At 41.9% G+C, this 17,100-nt stretch overlaps 1 protein-coding gene and 1 long non-coding RNA gene across 3 annotated transcripts in view; one reads left to right on the top strand and one right to left on the bottom strand.

The window, feature by feature from the left end:
• LOC109705674 overlaps positions 1-10,248 on the top strand; it is an 11,051-nt gene extending 803 nt beyond the window's left edge. Inside the window, exons 2-5 of one of the 2 annotated variants that reach the window (XR_002214840.1) lie at positions 1,767-1,925; positions 7,992-8,167; positions 9,117-9,275; positions 10,029-10,248. This is a non-coding gene — a long non-coding RNA (uncharacterized LOC109705674). Of the gene's footprint in view, positions 1-1,766; positions 1,926-2,678; positions 2,865-7,991; positions 8,168-9,116; positions 9,276-10,028 lie in introns of those variants that run through there. The other variant, XR_002214839.1, reaches the window with a different exon arrangement.
• The window catches only part of LOC109705673 (T-complex protein 1 subunit alpha-like), a 26,745-nt gene extending 14,984 nt beyond the window's left edge, over positions 1-11,761 (bottom strand). Inside the window, exon 1 of the mRNA XM_020226423.1 lies at positions 11,702-11,761. The gene's annotated coding sequence lies outside the window, so the exon portion shown is untranslated. The remainder of the gene's footprint in view (positions 1-11,701) is intronic.
• Positions 11,762-17,100: the final 5,339 nt, after the last annotated feature.

The following is a 17,100-nucleotide window of genomic DNA, read 5'->3' on the forward strand; positions in this document are numbered from 1 at the left end:
AAATCATATCTCTTAGTAGAAAGATAAAAAATCTTGTTCAACCGCTTTTACATAAACAGGGACATTCACAACCTGGTTAGGATTAATGCCATTCTCAAATTGCTTATTCCACAAACAATTCAATAAGTATATTAATACATATACATCGCTTTCCTAAGCATAATTTCTAGCCGGCGGGGTTTCCAGGTTTATATAGCATCATAATCATCCACAAAGCTTTAACCCTACACTTTGATGGTTCAACGCTTCCTTAGAACGAAAGCACACTCAAATCAGATTATCTATACATTCTATTTCAGCCTTTTACCCTAACATTTCATTAACATATACATATATGCTATCAAACAAGGTTTCCTAAGCCCTTTAACGCTCTCTACAAGCTAATTCACGCTAAAATCTCTCTCAACCGCGACAAATAAACTATACCCTCACTGAGAATAAACTAATTACCTAATTCGAGGAGCGGTGCGCGAGAGCGTGCCGGGGGCGAGCGGTCGGCGCAGCTCCCCAATAAGACCAATAACACCCGCGCCAAAGCTCATGCCATTTCTCCAACAATCCTTCAAAGTTTTCTTGCTTGGGTTGAGAGAGAAAGAGAAGGGAAATTAGATGATATGAAAAGGCTGTGAAGTGTATGTTCAAAGTACCGTGGCAAGTCTAGACATCTGGGTAAAGAGATTAAGAGCTAAAATTGCAGCTTAAACCCTAATAAATACCGATGAACTCGCATTGGCAGTCTATAGTTGTTCGCCAGTTGAGGGTCCTTCAGGTTCGGCAATCAATCCCTATAAGGTCCAAATCAGTCCCGCAGCCTAAACAACGCTGCAGCACAAGTTTTCAGCCCCGATTTGCATCGTCTCTAGTTCGTCTTCGAACTTATCTAATTCACTTCCTGATTATCGCTCATCAAACCTCCACAAACGCTACCAGTATTAACTTCGGGAATAAACCAATTTCATTTTGCATCTATCTTGAATCAACTTTGATCAGATTAGCAATTAACTCAAAATTCGATTGTATTACATTTACGGTACAATAAACAATAGACACCTACCCAAAGTAACCAGACCTAAAGTTAATCTCAAGTTTCATTTCCCATCAATACTTACAATTTAATTTCCAATTTATACATAAGGCTGCTAGCATAGTAAGAAAATAATTATATAATGATCTAACGGATAAAAATGATCAAAAGGGTAGATCTAACGCCGGAAAACTTGGTAGCACCAAGTTCTTCGTGCTATTAATAGCATAGTAGCCGGACTCTATATATATATATATATATATATATATATATATATATATATATATATATATATATATTATGAGTAGTTGTTAGGGATAAAATTTGAGATGGAATAACATTAATATCTACTTGAGAATAATATGGTTGCTGTATAGAGAAGTTAAATGATGGATCAATTAGCTTCTAAAGGTTGAGGCGGTTGTGGATAAACCTATAAAAGCTATGTATGAACCTATAGTGAACTATAGGTTGTATAGTTGATTTATAAGCTGTGGTTTGGGTTAAAATGGAATTGTGGCTGAGAATATGACCTTATAATGCTTAGGGATGATGTTTACTACCCTAATGGAGGTTAGTTAGGAGTTAGTCTAGTTTCCAAAACCCTAAACTGCCATAGGGAACCTAACAGAAAACTATAGGTATGTATATATGACATTATGCATACGAATTGGAGTCAAATGCAAAGTTTGTAAAGATGTGAATGTGACTTAGGTTTAATCTCTTTTATTCCTTCTTGAAGGAAGGTGTAACGTGCTCAGAAGCTTAAATTGGTATTTCGACGGACCTACGACGCGCTAATTGAGAAACGCTTCGTTCTAACTACGGGTACATCGAGTCGCGAGGACGTGATACTTGTGAGCTCCGGGATATTGGCTTTAGTATTTCGGCATCCTTACAGGTGGGTGGTGCTATCCGAAATCTTTGAATCACCTTTTATGTCTATAATAATTCATTGAGCATATTTATATTTGTAGTTATGCATTATAGGGTATTGGCATTGTGCAAGTGAAAGTGTGAATTCCTATCAACAGTGAGAACATGTGAACATTAGAATGTGGACATAGAACCCTATGATTGTATGGACTATAACAATAGTGAACTTGGTGACATTCTAACTAGAGATTTGGTTAGCATCGAGAAATGAAATTGCAACTAGCATAAAGAGCTAGTTAGAGTTAAAGTGTGACATTGTCTGTTGTTGAATCCTCTAAAGGAGGATCAGATCATACTCACATAGTCTGTTTTGAGCGTGGTGGTGGTCGCTCCACCCAAGCAGTGCACTCCGGAGGTTGTCACATGATGGGCTAAAGTATTTGCCCATGGACTAAAGTATCTGTCCAGCAGACGATCCCGTCGGGATGCAGCTTAGGGCCCGATTATCAGGGATTGCGTTGGTGAGTTATTGTTAATCAAAAGGTTAACCAAAAGATTGGATAAATTCAGTAAAAGCATGCATGCGTATTTACAGTTTTCATATATTGCTTCTTTTAGCTTTGTACAGGCACTGTAGTACTTACATGTTATAGTTGGTTACTATCTGTTTACTTCTTTTGCCTACATATGCTTGAATAGACCTAGTGGGTGAGTCGGCGAGGTCGGCGGCCGAACCCACTGGGAACTTTTAGTAGTTCTTACACCACTAACCATGCAGGTTCTAGCTCGTGTGAGGTGATCGAGGATCGTGATATGGACAGCGTTCCATAGATAGTGGACATCCATTGAGTATAGTTGTACCTTATTTATTTCATCTATTTATAGTCAATGAAAGCAAATGTAAATTATTCATTTGAGAAATGACAATGTATATATTGGAAGAATGAATGTAATAATTATGTAAGCTTGGTATTTGATTTAAAGTAGTTAAGATACAATGTATGAATGGTTTAGTTAGTTTACTTTCACTTGTGCTTGTTGCTTGCCCTCGTGCAAGTCATGTATATTGAAATATTCTCTTGGGATTATTTTTTTCTTTATACATGCAGCTATAATTGTTGAGCCTTGGGCGGACAGGGGAGGTGCTGTCCGTTCGGCGTCTGTGTACGGGCCCGAATCGACCAAATTGGCGATAGCGGGACGTGACAGATTAAATGGTATCAGAGCAATGCAAGTGAAAGTATAGGATGGACCTAGGGACCTTAGGATGGAAAACCATAAGGATCTAGGTTCGTGAGAGACGAGAATCTTAGTGTGTGGCGAAAGATTAAACCGATTGGGTCATATGTTATATACCTCTACAAAGGATGTTAGAGGTGAATCCAAGGTGTAGTTTATTCTCAGCAGGGAGAGTTCATGTTGGATGCATACAACATGAAACCGAGTGATGAGAATAGGCTCCCTTGTATGATCTTCGCCTGATTTGAGTTGGGGTTGATGATAGTTGTCTCGTGTTTGACCTGGAGGGTCAAAATTTGGTCACGTATTTGTGCGTTTACTAGTTTTGTGTCGCCGATCTCTAATGAGATCGATGTGGTTTGGGGATGAGTGAAGTCCCTAAATTGACTGAGCTTAGAGGAAACTCGAAGCTCTGGGGTCGGTTAGTCATGTTTGTTGTAGTATGGTAGCGATGAGTCATTGCGATGCAATGTCAACAGGAGGCTGTCTTGCGTTTGGCAAATTGGATCGATGAGCTTCAGAGGGCTGTGAAGTAAGGTAATGTGGCTCCTCGCTTTGTGGCACAGAAAATAAAATGAGAGCTATTATAGATTGGTTCCCGAGAAGTTTTCTCTGGAAGGATTTGTATATCTGAAACAGAATAAAGAATATGCTGTTAAGAGTAAACGACAAGTGAATTATCGGATAAGCTTTGGATGCTATAGCAGGGTGACTGCTCAGTGGAAGAGTATGTAGAGAAGTTTTTCTGCACAGTAAATTGTGTTTAGTACACAATGTGAGATATTGGACTGTTATGGTGGGTGAAGACTACTAAATAATGTGTCAAAGTTGTGCATTTTATAAATCGCTATCCTCGGATGAAGTATTAGATCAAACCTTGTGGTTGAAGTCAGGTGATATTTCGCGCGGAGGGAGCGCGAACTGATTAGTTGATAATGGAGGGTGAGCGACTGATGTATGGTTTGGGTGGTCAATGGAGCATTAAGCGACACCCAGAAGAGAATTGCAGATGCGATTTCAATGTCGAAAAGTTCTTCTGGCTGACTTTTTGAGAGGAATGGTAGTGGTAGCTTTCACCCGGCGAGGCCGTGTGTATTATTGGATAAGTGAAGTTGCAGTAAATTGACTTCAGTAGGAAGATTGTATACCTGGAAGCGATGCGAACTCCGAGTGGTACATACAAGAATGTAATAGAGATCTAGATTTGGGTAGATGTAATACCCTAGTGTGCATAGATGATGCCAGTGAATGGTTTATAGTAAACCAATGTTAGAGCTCGAGTATACCTGAAACTGGTGAACTGGTTCTTTAAGTGTTAAAGGTGATAGTTAGAGCCAAGTTAAGACGTTAGAAAACGTTCCTAAAGTGTGAGAAGTCGGACGATGTTCCAATGAATCGCGTAGTGGTAATAGCGTCGTTGTTGTAGAGTGGTTAGATGATCGCCTAGTTTTGGCGAGTTAATCGAGCGGTACCTCAAATAAGTTGAGGGAATTTGTGTTTGTGCATCATAGGCATAGGCTGAGTTGCCTAGTGTGTGGTATTTAGTAAGAAACGTGATAGTATAGGACGCTCAAATATAGATGTCCATAGAGTATGGATTGGGCAGTAGCACTTGAGCGTTGCCAGGTGTGAAGCGTGCCATGGATCACTCGTGCGGCTGGTGGCTCGCACTAAGTGCTTAGGAGCTGATAGTGATGTGGATTGCTCGATAGAACGTTTCATGAATGACGACGATTGAGGATAGTGCTTTCGGACGATCCGTGCCTGGACCATATGTGCGCTGTGAGGCCTAGGGCCATTTGGATAGGCGCAGTTAGCTATGTGTAGCAGCGGCTCGATATTTGTGGGTAGGACAGAGATATTGGTCAGGACGGTAGTCCGAGCTTGGATAGGTAACGTGATGTGTCACGTATTAGACCGTGTGATCGATAGTACGCTGAGAGTGTGAATTTGACCCACCCTTAAAATTTGTAAGTGGTTTGGAATTTGGATTACTCTTGATTGGAGTAACTGTGTGAGCTCTCAACTGAGGACTTTGCCTCGTGATGATTGAGTCTGCGCTTGCGAGCGAGAGACGCTGTGTGATATAGCGATCGATTTAGGCGATAAACCTATGTAAGAGCGGTGGTTTATAAATTGATGTATGATTGTTGGGGACAAATGGGCTAGTCGATTAGTCTCGAAATACGAGTATTGGGTGTAATATTGTAATTCGGGAATAGTGACCTTAGGAGCTGAGGCTCGGTTATACTGTTTACCTATTTGGAATCGCCGAAGTTAGGCGCAAATGAGGAGTTGAGGGTAGAAGCACGAACGAGGTGTTCGTGGGGACTCGTTGTGAGAAATTGGTATAGTATGGAACGAGGTGTTCGTGTTTGGGGAAATGAGATATCCTTTTTGAAATTGTTGTATAGTGGAAAGCCACGTGAGGTTTGGAGGATTATGCCCTCAAATTGCTAAAGTTGTGGTAGTGCTGGGGACTTTTTGGTTTGGTGCTATGTTTATATGATTCACACCGTGAGAAGAAACGAGTAGTACTGTTCCTTGAGGAAAAGAAATGATACTTACTGGTAGTGAGTGATTGTCGTCTGTTGATGATAATTGATGACAACACGGGCCTGACAAGTGGATTGTTCGAGCATTTGTGGATTGTGTGAAGGGAATGCCTGTCGGAGCTATGTAAAAAGGCAGAGTAGAATAGTGGCTGAATTATATTATTTTGCTCCGGCGAAATTTTAAATTCGCAGTTGAGTACGGCATTTGTTGATGTCGAGGAAAGCAGAGTCCTTGATACATCAAACCCTATGGATATCGCTGCCAAGTATGTGAGAGAATGCACAATTAAAGCGGGACGTGACAGATTAAAGCGGGAATTGTAGAAAGTACTATATGAGGTGATTCAGGAATAATATCTGTTGTGCATTCTGGGCTTGTGGGAATGAGGAAATTATAGAATTGTATAATTCTGTGTATTGGTAAGTGTTGAAACCTATCTTCAGCTGTTCGATCGGATGAATGTATGTATGTATCTAAGTTTCGCGGACGAAACTTTTGGTTAACGGGGGGAGAATGTAATACACCGAATTTTTAATATAAAAATAGATGTAAATAAAAATAGTGTAAAATACTATTTTTATTGGATTTAGAGAAGTAAAATATAAGTCGGAAACGACTTGTGCTGAAATCGGAACGAAAACAGAATATTCAGAATTTTTTGTGAGAAACGGGACTGATATTTTAGCAGAAAATGCAGTGTCAGAAAATTATGAAAATTAGAGAATATGTCAAAGTTATTTTTATTAGGCTAGACTTAAAGTTTCATATCATTCTGACACCCGGAAGGTGAAAAATAAAATCCGACTGCTATCTGCTAGAGATTACAGTTCGGTAGAGCTTTCGGTGACCAAAAATGGTCGAAACTGAAAAGTTAAGATATTTTCCGTTTCGTTAACTTAAACCGAGCCTGACTGTCAAATTTGAGCGAAAACGAACATTCAGAAGTGCTCCGACGAAAAGTATCAGATCTGAACTAAACTGAAGTGTGAATGTTGATGACTTATGGACCTACGGGCAATTGTTACATTGCTTAGTGGATTTCCACTAAGCTGCCAGGCTCCATTCTTATCTTCTTCGTCTTCAACCTGTACGCATGAGAGAGAGAGGGAAAGGAAGAGAAAAGGAAAAAGAAAGAAGAGAAGGAGAATTAATAGGGAAAATTGAGTGGAAATTAGTAGATTTGAAGAAATTGAAGCTCCAGCCCGTGAGGAGCTCGAGTGGCCATGAGTCAAGGTGGGTTATCTTGTAATTTCTTGGTTGGGGATTGATATAATTTCCTAAGTTAATGGGTTGTGAGGTTCTTGAAGTGTTGAGATTGGCTTACTATATACATTTTTAAGCAACCTGTGATAGTAGAGAGTATAAAGGAGCTATAGGTATCATGTATTAGCTTTGGCAACTAGGAATTAGGAAAACTAACCTGCAGGTTATAGAGTCCTTTATTAGGAATGGATGTAAAGCCTCTAAATTAATTAATTTTGAATAGGAATGGATGTAAAGCCTCTAAGTTAATTAATTTTGAAGTTCTTGGGCTAGTAAGAGTCGAGTTACTCTATATGCTTTTGTGAAATTGTATAGTAACAGGTTGTTATATTTTCTTGATTAGGGTTATGTTATTTTCCCTAATAAGGATTAAGCTATGGATTCTTAATTGCTAAAGTTAGTAGTTACCATGAGGAAACCTAGAGTAGATTAATCTTAATTCCTGATTAGAGTTTATTGTAATTAACCTAAGGAAGAATTGGAACATGATTATGACAGGAATTTGCATCTATTAGAGGCTAAAACTTGTAGATGCTATCTAATACTAGAACTTATACTAAGCTAGCAGCCTATATGTATAAATTGGAAATTAAATGTAAATATTGATGGGAAATGAAACTTGAGATTAACTTAGGCTGTTACTTTGGTAGGGTCTATGTTTATTTACCCTAAATGTAATACATCGAATTTTGATTACATTGCTAATCTTGATCAAATTGATCAAGATAATGCAAAAAAATAAAATTGGTTTATTCCCAAGCTTAATTGGTAACTTGTGGAGGTTTATGAGCATAATTAGGAAGTGATTAGAAGTATTCGAAGCGAACTAGACGCGCAAAATGGGCTGAAAACTGCTGCTGCCAGCTGTTGTTTAGTGCAGGGACTGATTCGTAAACCTGCAGGGACTGATTTGCGAACCTGCAGGGACTGAACTGCGAACTACTAGACTGCAATGCAGTTTCGGTCTTTTAAGGGTTTAAGCTGCAATTTTCTGCTCTTATCTCTTTAACCCAGATGTCTAGCACTTGCCCAGGTACTTGAACAACACTCCACAGCCTTTCATCTCATCTAATTCTCCCTCTCTTTCTCTCTCAACCCAAGAAGAAAACTAGTGAAGGAATTGTTGGAGAAATGGCATGAGCTTTGGTGTTTTGGTCTTATTGGAGCTACCGAAGTGGGAAACCCAGCCTTGGAAGCTTCGAACTTAAGGTAATTAGTTTACTTCTCAGCTGGGGTTTAGTTTATTTGCTCCTTGAGAGAGATTTTTAGGTGAATTAAGCTTGTAGAGGCTTAAAGAGGCTTATGGAACCTTGTTGATAGAATGTATGTATATGTTAATGAAATGTTAGGGTAAAAAGGCTGAAATCGAATGGTTAGATAACTCTGATTTGAGTATGTTCTCGTTCTAAGGAAGTTTGAACCATAAAGTTTAGGGTTTAAAGCTTGTGGATGATGCTATATAAACCTAGCAACGTAGAAACTATGCTAGGGAAAGCATGTATATGTATTTATACTTATGAATGGTTGTTGGGAATAAGAATTTGAGATGGATTAATCCTAAACCCAGGTTTGTAGAATGTTCCCTGTTATGTAAAAGGGCTGAACAAGAGTTTCTTAAGCGCTAAGACCCCAATTGCCATGAACCCTATAGAAATTAGCACTATGCTATATATATATATGCAAGTATATATATATATATATATATATATATATATTATGAGTAGTTGTTAGGGATAAAATTTGAGATGGAATAACATTAATATCTACTTGAGAATAATATGGTTGCTGTATAGAGAAGTTAAATGATGGATCAATTAGCTTCTAAAGGTTGAGGCGGTTGTGGATAAACCTATAAAAGCTATGTATGAACCTATAGTGAACTATAGGTTGTATAGTTGATTTATAAGCTGTGGTTTGGGTTAAAATGGAATTGTGGCTGAGAATATGACCTTATAATGCTTAGGGATGATGTTTACTACCCTAATGGAGGTTAGTTAGGAGTTAGTCTAGTTTCCAAAACCCTAAACTGCCATAGGGAACCTAACAGAAAACTATAGGTATGTATATATGACATTATGCATACGAATTGGAGTCAAATGCAAAGTTTGTAAAGATGTGAATGTGACTTAGGTTTAATCTCTTTTATTCCTTCTTGAAGGAAGGTGTAACGTGCTCAGAAGCTTAAATTGGTATTTCGACGGACCTACGACGCGCTAATTGAGAAACGCTTCGTTCTAACTACGGGTACATCGAGTCGCGAGGACGTGATACTTGTGAGCTCCGGGATATTGGCTTTAGTATTTCGGCATCCCTATAGGTGGGTGGTGCTATCCGAAATCTTTGAATCACCTTTTATGTCTATAATAATTCATTGAGCATATTTATATTTGTAGTCATGCATTATAGGGTATTGGCATTGTGCAAGTGAAAGTGTGAATTGCTATCAACAGTGAGAACATGTGAACATTAGAATGTGGATATAGAACCCTATGAATGTATGGACTATAACAATAGTGAACTTGGTGACATTCTAACTAGAGATTTGGTTAGCATCGAGAAATGAAATTGCAACTAGCATAAAGAGCTAGTTAGAGTTAAAGTGTGACATTGTCTGTTGTTAAATCCTCTAAAGGAGGATCAGATCATACTCACATAGTCTGTTTTGAGCGTGGTGCTGGTCACTCCACCTAAGCAGTGCACTGCGGAGGTTGTCACATGATGGGCTAAAGTATTTGCCCATGGACTAAAGTATCTGTCCAGCAGACGATCCCGTCGGGAGGCAGCTTAGGGCCCGATTATCAGGGATTGCGTTGGTGAGTTATTGTTAACCAAAAGGTTAACCAAAAGATTGGATAAATTCAGTAAAAGCATGCATGCGTATTTACAGTTTTCATATATTGCTTCTTTTAGCTTTGTACAGGCATTGTAGTACTCACATGTTATAGTTGGTTACTATCTGTTTACTTCTTTTGCCTACATATGCCTGAATAGACCTAGTGGGTGAGTCGGCGAGGTCGGCGGGCGAACCCACTGGGAACTTTTAGTAGTTCTCACACCACTAACCATGCAGGTTCTAGCTCGTGTGAGGTGATCGAGGATCGTGGTATGGACAGCGTTCCATAGATAGTGGACATCCATTGAGTATAGTTGTACCTTATTTATTTCATCTATTTATAGTCAATGAAAGCAAATGTAAATTATTCATTTGAGAAATGGCAATGTATATATTGGAAGAATGAATGTAATAATTATGTAAGCTTGGTATTTGATTTAAAGTAGTTAAGATACAATGTATGAATGGTTTAGTTTACTTTCACTTGTGCTTGTTGCTTGCCCTCGTGCAAGTCATGTATATTGAAATATTCTCCTGGGATTATTTCTTTCTTTATACATGCAGCTATAATTGTTGAGCCTTGGGCGGACAGGGGAGGTGCTATCCGTTCGGCGTCTGTGTACGGGCCCGAATCGACCAAATTGGCGATAGCGGGATGTGACATTCCAGGTGTCAGAATGGCATGAAACTTTAAATCTAGCCTCATAAAAATAATTCTGACATACCCTCCAGTTTTCATAATTTTCTGACACTGTATATTTTCTGCTAATTTATCTGCCCCGTTTCTCACAGAAAATCCTAAATCTTCTGTTTTCACTCCGATTTCGGCACAGGTCATTTCCAATTTATATTTCACTTCTCTAAATCCAATAAAAATAGTATTTCATACTATTTTTATTTATTTTCACTTTTATATTGAAATCCGGTATATTACGTTCCACCGCAACTTCATAATTACAGAAGTTCGGCACCTTACAAACTCAGTCCCTCATATACTCATATGGACTCTAGTCTAGAAAGGTCGCTTTGTTGCCACATCAGCCTATTTAAATCGATCAACAGATGTACTCTAAGATGTCCGACAGATCTTGACTATAGAAGCATTTATCCCAAATGTAACAAAAGTACAAGGAAAACACTATATGATAATGGAGACTAGAGTTTTGGCATCCGCATGCATCATCCTTGAGGCCTTTCTATCAACTCGATGGATACGGGCACCAGCAAATCAGTCCATTTGTACGTTTGCCACTCTACAATGGGCAAACACATATAACGCATTGGCAAGTCAGGAATCTCAATTGAGTTTGACTGAAGATTATGACTACACCAAACAAATTATGCACTGCAATATTTAAAAATTTTAAAAAACAACCATTCCTCAACTTCATATATTTTGCAGATCCGAAAGCCGTACAAAGCACATCCAATCTAGTTGTTCCCACTCATTACAAGTTCCCAAATATCGCTATATAGGTAACTTATATTGACTAGTTGAGGGAAACTATAAAACCAGATGGGAACTAACCCTATTACACATTCTCTGTACCACGTTAAGTGCAATTTTACGGCATCCTGATAACTTGTTTGGCCTGACTGGAGCTTCTACAGAAGCACTATTGAGTGAAGCTACTTGAAAAGACCCAAACAGCTTTTTCATCAACATACTCCCCAGTTGCTTTCTGCTGCAACAGAAACGCGGAAGCTCTGAATCCAGGCTTCTTCTTTCGGGGTTTAAAAGGTCATTTCTTTTCGCCAAATACTTAACAACTGCTTTTTCAAATTTAAACTGAGCTTTTTTTTTTTGTTTGAAGATAAGCAACACAGGCCCTAAAAACACCAATATTTGCAAAGCACAATCTAAATCAAATAATTTGAAGTAAAAAATAAAAATCTTTTCCTTCTTATACCTTGTCGAGACCAACGGGTCCGAGCGACGACTTCACGATGTTGTCGACAGCTTGGCACACCATCACTACAACACACCAAAAACAATCAAAACAAGAGGGAAAGCGCAAATGAAGGGTTAATCTATGAGAGATCACAGGAATTCGGAGTAACCGGAGAGGATCTGGGAGAAGCTGTCACGTACCGTTCTGGGTGCGGATGTCCTGGCCGGAATGGCGCTCCCCGAGGATGTCCGGCGACTATGCCGTGATCGCCATCACCGGAGCTTGTTTCGAAGGTGGGGAGGGGAGAAACCCTAGATTTACTACTCGAAAGAGGGAATCGAGGGAAAAAGAGGGGAGGCCGGAAAGAGGGGAGAGGGGGAGCCTATAAAACCAGATGGGAACTAACCTAGTAAACTGTGGCAAATAAAACCATATGGGAACTAACCTACTTTTATTGGCTAGTGTAATGACCTGAAGCAGTACTAGTAGTAGTAGTAGTAACAGAGGAGGTAAGTATAACAACCGGGGAGAAGAAGAGAAGCAATAGTAGTAGTTAGTAGAAGAAAAGTAGTAAAAATCGCAACTTTACTAGTTAAAATGGAGAATAAAAGTGGCAGCAGCAAGTTGGTGAAGGAGCGAGCTCGGCAGAGTGAACCGGCAGGAAGGGCGCTCAGGCGAAACTCCGGCGGACGACGAGTAAGGACGGCGCGAGCGCGAGAAGCCGACCCAGACCCACAGCGTCTTCTGGGAGACTTGGCGGCCGGCTCACGCCGCCATCAGCATGCCCCGCTTGAGGTCGACGCCGGCGTCGCAGGTGGGGGCGGGGGCGGCGGCGGCGGCGGTGGAGAAAATGGGAGGAACGCGAAAGGAGAAGGAGGTTTCGACAGGATCTAAGGATTTGGGGAAGATGGAAGCCTTGCGGGTCGGATTTGCAGATCTCCGGAGTGGAGGCTTAAGGCGAACCCACTATCCGCAGGATGATGGATAGTGCGGAGAAGGCGGACCCGCGACCCGTTCGTCCGCTTACCCGCTTATCATGCAATTTCGGACCGAGCAAGCCAGCGAAGGCCCAGTCCGCGAGCGAATTCCAGCTCAGCCAGCCAAAGCATCTCGCCTTGGGGAGCACTAGTCTTGTTGGACAAGGGCTTCATTCGACCGAGCGTCTCGCCTTGGGGAGCACCAGTCTTGTTCGTCAAAAAGAAGGACGGATCACTTCGCCTATGTGTGGATTATCGTGAACTTAATAAAGTCACGATCAAGAATAAGTATCCGTTGTCGAGGATCGATGACTTGTTTGATCAGCTTCAGGGCTCGTATGTATATTCCAAGATAGACTTGCAGTCGGGATACCATCAATTAAAGATCAAGCCCGAGGATATATCGAAGACGGCTTTTAGAACACGATATGGACATTATGAGTTCACTGTTATGCCGTTCGGGCTTACTAATGTCCTGGCAGCTTTTATGGATCTAATGAACTATATTTTTAAGCCTTATCTAGACAGGTTCGTCGTGGTGTTCATCAACGACATTTTGGTTTACTCCCAAAGTGATGCAGATCACGAGGAACATTTGAGGCTTGTGCTTCAAATACTTCAGGAAAAGGAGCTTTATGCCAAGCTGAAAAAGTGTGAATTTTTGCTTCGAGAGGTAGCCTTCCTTGGACATTTGATTTCGGGATCGGGTATTGCCGTGGATCCCAAGAAGATTTAGGCTATCAGGGATTGGCCGAGACCGACGAGCGTCACAAAGATACGGAGTTTCCTTAGATTAGCCGGCTATTACCGGAGATTTGTCGAGGGGTTTGCCAAGCTGTCTACTCCCCTCACGAGGCTCACGCATAAAGGCATCAGGTTCATCTGGAATGATGCGTGTGAAAGGAGCTTCCAAGAGTTGAAGCAAAGATTGACGACCGCCCCGATCCTAACCCTGCAGGTTGCCGGAGCAGGGTATGTGGTTTATAGTGATGCTTCACTTAATGGATTGGGTTGCGTTTTGATGCAGGATGGCAAGGTGATCGCGTGTGCTTCTTGCCAACTAAAGGAATATGAGAGAAACTACCCTACACATGATTTGGAGTTGGCAGCCGTAGTCTTCGCATTGAAGTTATGGCAGCGATGCATGGTGTTACTCAACCTCAGTTGATCGAACAGATGAAGCGGTTGGAGTTAGAGGTGGTGACTCCAGACACACCATTGAGGTTGATGACCTTGGTAGTGCAACCTATGCTCTTGGATAGAATTAAAGAGAAGCAAGTTTTCGATGTGGAATTGCTAAAGATTAGAGATAAAATGGTTGATGGTTGCACTGGCAACTTCCTTGTGGATGACCAAGAATTGATGCGTTTCCGTGGACGGATTTGTGTACCGGCGGATTCGGGACTAAAAGAAGATATTCTTCAAGAAGCGCACCGGGCACCATATACTATACATTCGAGAGGTACCAAGATGTACAAGGATTTAAAGTTACTCTATTGGTCGCCCGGGATGAAAAAGGATGTTGGTGAGTTTGTTGCTAAATGTCTAACTTGCCAACAAGTGAAGGCTGAGCACCGTTTACCCGCGGGGAAACTTCAGAGTTTGCCTATTCCCGTGTGGAAGTGGGAGAAGATCACCATGGATTTTGTGATGGGATTGCCTCGCTCTCAGGCCGGGCATGATGCTATTTGGGTGATCGTGGATAGGTTGACGAAGTCGGCGCACTTCATACCTATCCATACTACTTGGACTGGAGAGAAGCTCGCACAAGTGTACCTTGTTGAGATTGTGCGACTTCACGGAGTGCCTACCTCGATTGTATCTCATCGAGACACCCGATTTGTGTCTCACTTTTGGAGGAGTCTGCAGGACGCCTTAGGCACTTGATTGGATTTCAGCACTGCTTTCCACCCGCAGAGTGATGGATAGTCGGAGCGCACTATTCAGACTTTAGAGGATATGCTCCGAGCGTGTGTGATAGACTTCCAGGGAGGATAGTCACAGCATCTACCGCTGGCAGAGTTTGCTTATAACAACAGTTATCAAGCAAGCATCAAGATGGCGCCCTTCAAAGCACTTTATGGACGGAAGTGTAGATCGCCACTTCATTGGAGTGAAGTTGGAGAGAGATTGATTTTAGGCCCTGATGTGCTCCAGGAAGCTGAGGACAAGGTTCGTATTGCTCGGGAGGGGCTTTTGATGGCACAGAGTAGACAGAGGAACTACGCCGATCGACGACGGCGAGACTTGGAGTTCCAAGTTGGAGACCATGTGTTCTTGAAGGTCTCGCCGACTAGAGGGACCAGGAGATTCGGGATTCGGGGTAAGTTGAGCCCCTGGTTTATTGGACCATATGAGATCTTGGAGCGGGTAGGTCCGGTAGCGTATCGACTTGCTCTACCACCGAACCTATCGGGCGTGCACAACGTCTTTCATGTATCGGTCCTTCGGAAGTACATCTTCGACCCGACGCATGTGTTGGATGCTACACCTGTGCAGTTGCGGGATGATTTGGGCCTCGAAGAGCAACCAGTGAGGATCTTGGCTCGCGAGGTGCGAAAACTGCGAAATTAGGATATTCCGTATGTAAAGGTTCTTTGGAGCAACCACGGAGAGCTGAAGGCCACGTAGGAGCGGGAGAGCGCTTTGCAGGAGCGCTACCCCCATCTTTTTCAGATGGAGTCTTGAGGTATGTTGTTGCTTTTGAGTTTCGCGGACGAAACTCCTTTTTAGGAGGGGTGAATGTAACACACTGGACCTGTGCAAATTGCGAGGTTCGAGTGTTTGATTTGGATTCCGAGGTTTTCCACACTTGGTGGAGGGTCGTAGACGGTGTTCTGACCTGTAGATCGAAATTCTGGATTTTTGGCTAAGTCCTGAGAGTGTCACTCTCGGGGACCGGTCCCTGGTGGGAGAGACCGGTCCCCCTGAAGCAACCGGTCCCCCGGGTCAGAGAGACCGGTTCCCGAACGCGTCTCTGCAGGAGAGTCCTGAGGGACCAGTCCCATGTGGGAGAGACCGGTCCCTCCACCCGAAAATTGCCCAGATCTGGCTGTGTGCAGGTTGCATTGTTGAGGGGCTTTTCTGGATTTTGTTACATTAGAGTGCTTATATGGCATTTCCTCTCCCTCTCTCCCTCATTTCTCTCGCTCACACTCTCTCTTACACTCTAGAAAGAGAAGAAGAAGGAGAAGGAAGAAAGGGAAGAAGGAGGAGAAGAGGAAGGAGAGCTTGCTTGGTGGACTTTGGACTTCCCCCACGCCCTCTCTTCTCACCTTGGTAGCTTGGGGCTTGGGCTAGGAGCTTGATAGAGGATCAACCTTCAACTCTAGAGCACTTTGAGCTTGGTTTGGAGATTCTCTTGAGGTTGGTAGCATGTATTCTTCTTTTGATGCATGCTTTCCTAGATTTCGCTAGATGAAACCCTAGAAATGAAATTTAGGGTTTATTTTTGGGGCTTTTTTGATTAGAAGCTTTTGGAGCTCTATTGATTGGTTTAGAACCTTGGTATAGGTTGCTTTGGAAGGGATTTGGCTTCCATTTGGGAATTCTTAGGGGATTTCTATGCTATAGGTGAGTTTTCTCCACCTTAGCTAGAGTTGGTTAATGTTTGAGCTTTGGGATGTTCGTAAGTTCCTACATCTTTAGGGTGCTAGGAGACTAGTGGACACCTTCGTCAGAGCAAACGAATGGTCGCAAGAGTTGTGGTGGGTTTGACTTCATGAAATCGGGGCAAAATGGCCCCTATGTATACTATACTTGTCATAACGTTAATTTGATTGCATATTCATGCTAAATAAAATTTATGTGAATTTTAGGACACTTAAAATGCATGTGTTATGTATGATGAAAATTTCACTCTATATAGTAGAGCTATATGTGTAGGCTGCATGCATGTGGAAGTGTTTGTCTTTGCGAATTGATTACATGTCTCGTGCGAGGGAAATGATTAGAATTATGTATTCATGAACATAATTATCATGCTTTGAACTAGTGAACAAAAGTGTCATGAAGAAGCACATGAACTAGTAAACTGGAAAACTGCAATATAGAGACATAGTGATAGGCCATTGACATCTACTATATTCCATGTTTTAGACATGACGACATAGAGATAGGCCCTTGAGACATTTGATACATTCTATGTTTTAGACATGATGACTTGAGACTTGAGACGGATCTTACGCTTGCTTGCCATTGTGCTCATTCGCACACGCTTGTGAGGGTCGCTCCCTACAAGCCGGCACTCCGGAGATGGCCATCGCGATACATATTCGTCGTGCGGGATTGGGCGCCGAAGTGGATTACCGTGGGCAAGGCTCATTCCTAGAGTGGGGATGTTAACTACCACAGGGCCATTAGGCTCGGCACCGGTCAGATAGCCTACAGGTGGGTCTACAGGCCAGACAGCCTTCGGGCGGGTCTTCCAAGATTTATTAA

Source organism: Ananas comosus, unplaced genomic scaffold, assembly GCF_001540865.1.
Source record: "Ananas comosus cultivar F153 unplaced genomic scaffold, ASM154086v1, whole genome shotgun sequence".
Classification (NCBI taxonomy): domain Eukaryota; kingdom Viridiplantae; phylum Streptophyta; class Magnoliopsida; order Poales; family Bromeliaceae; genus Ananas; species Ananas comosus.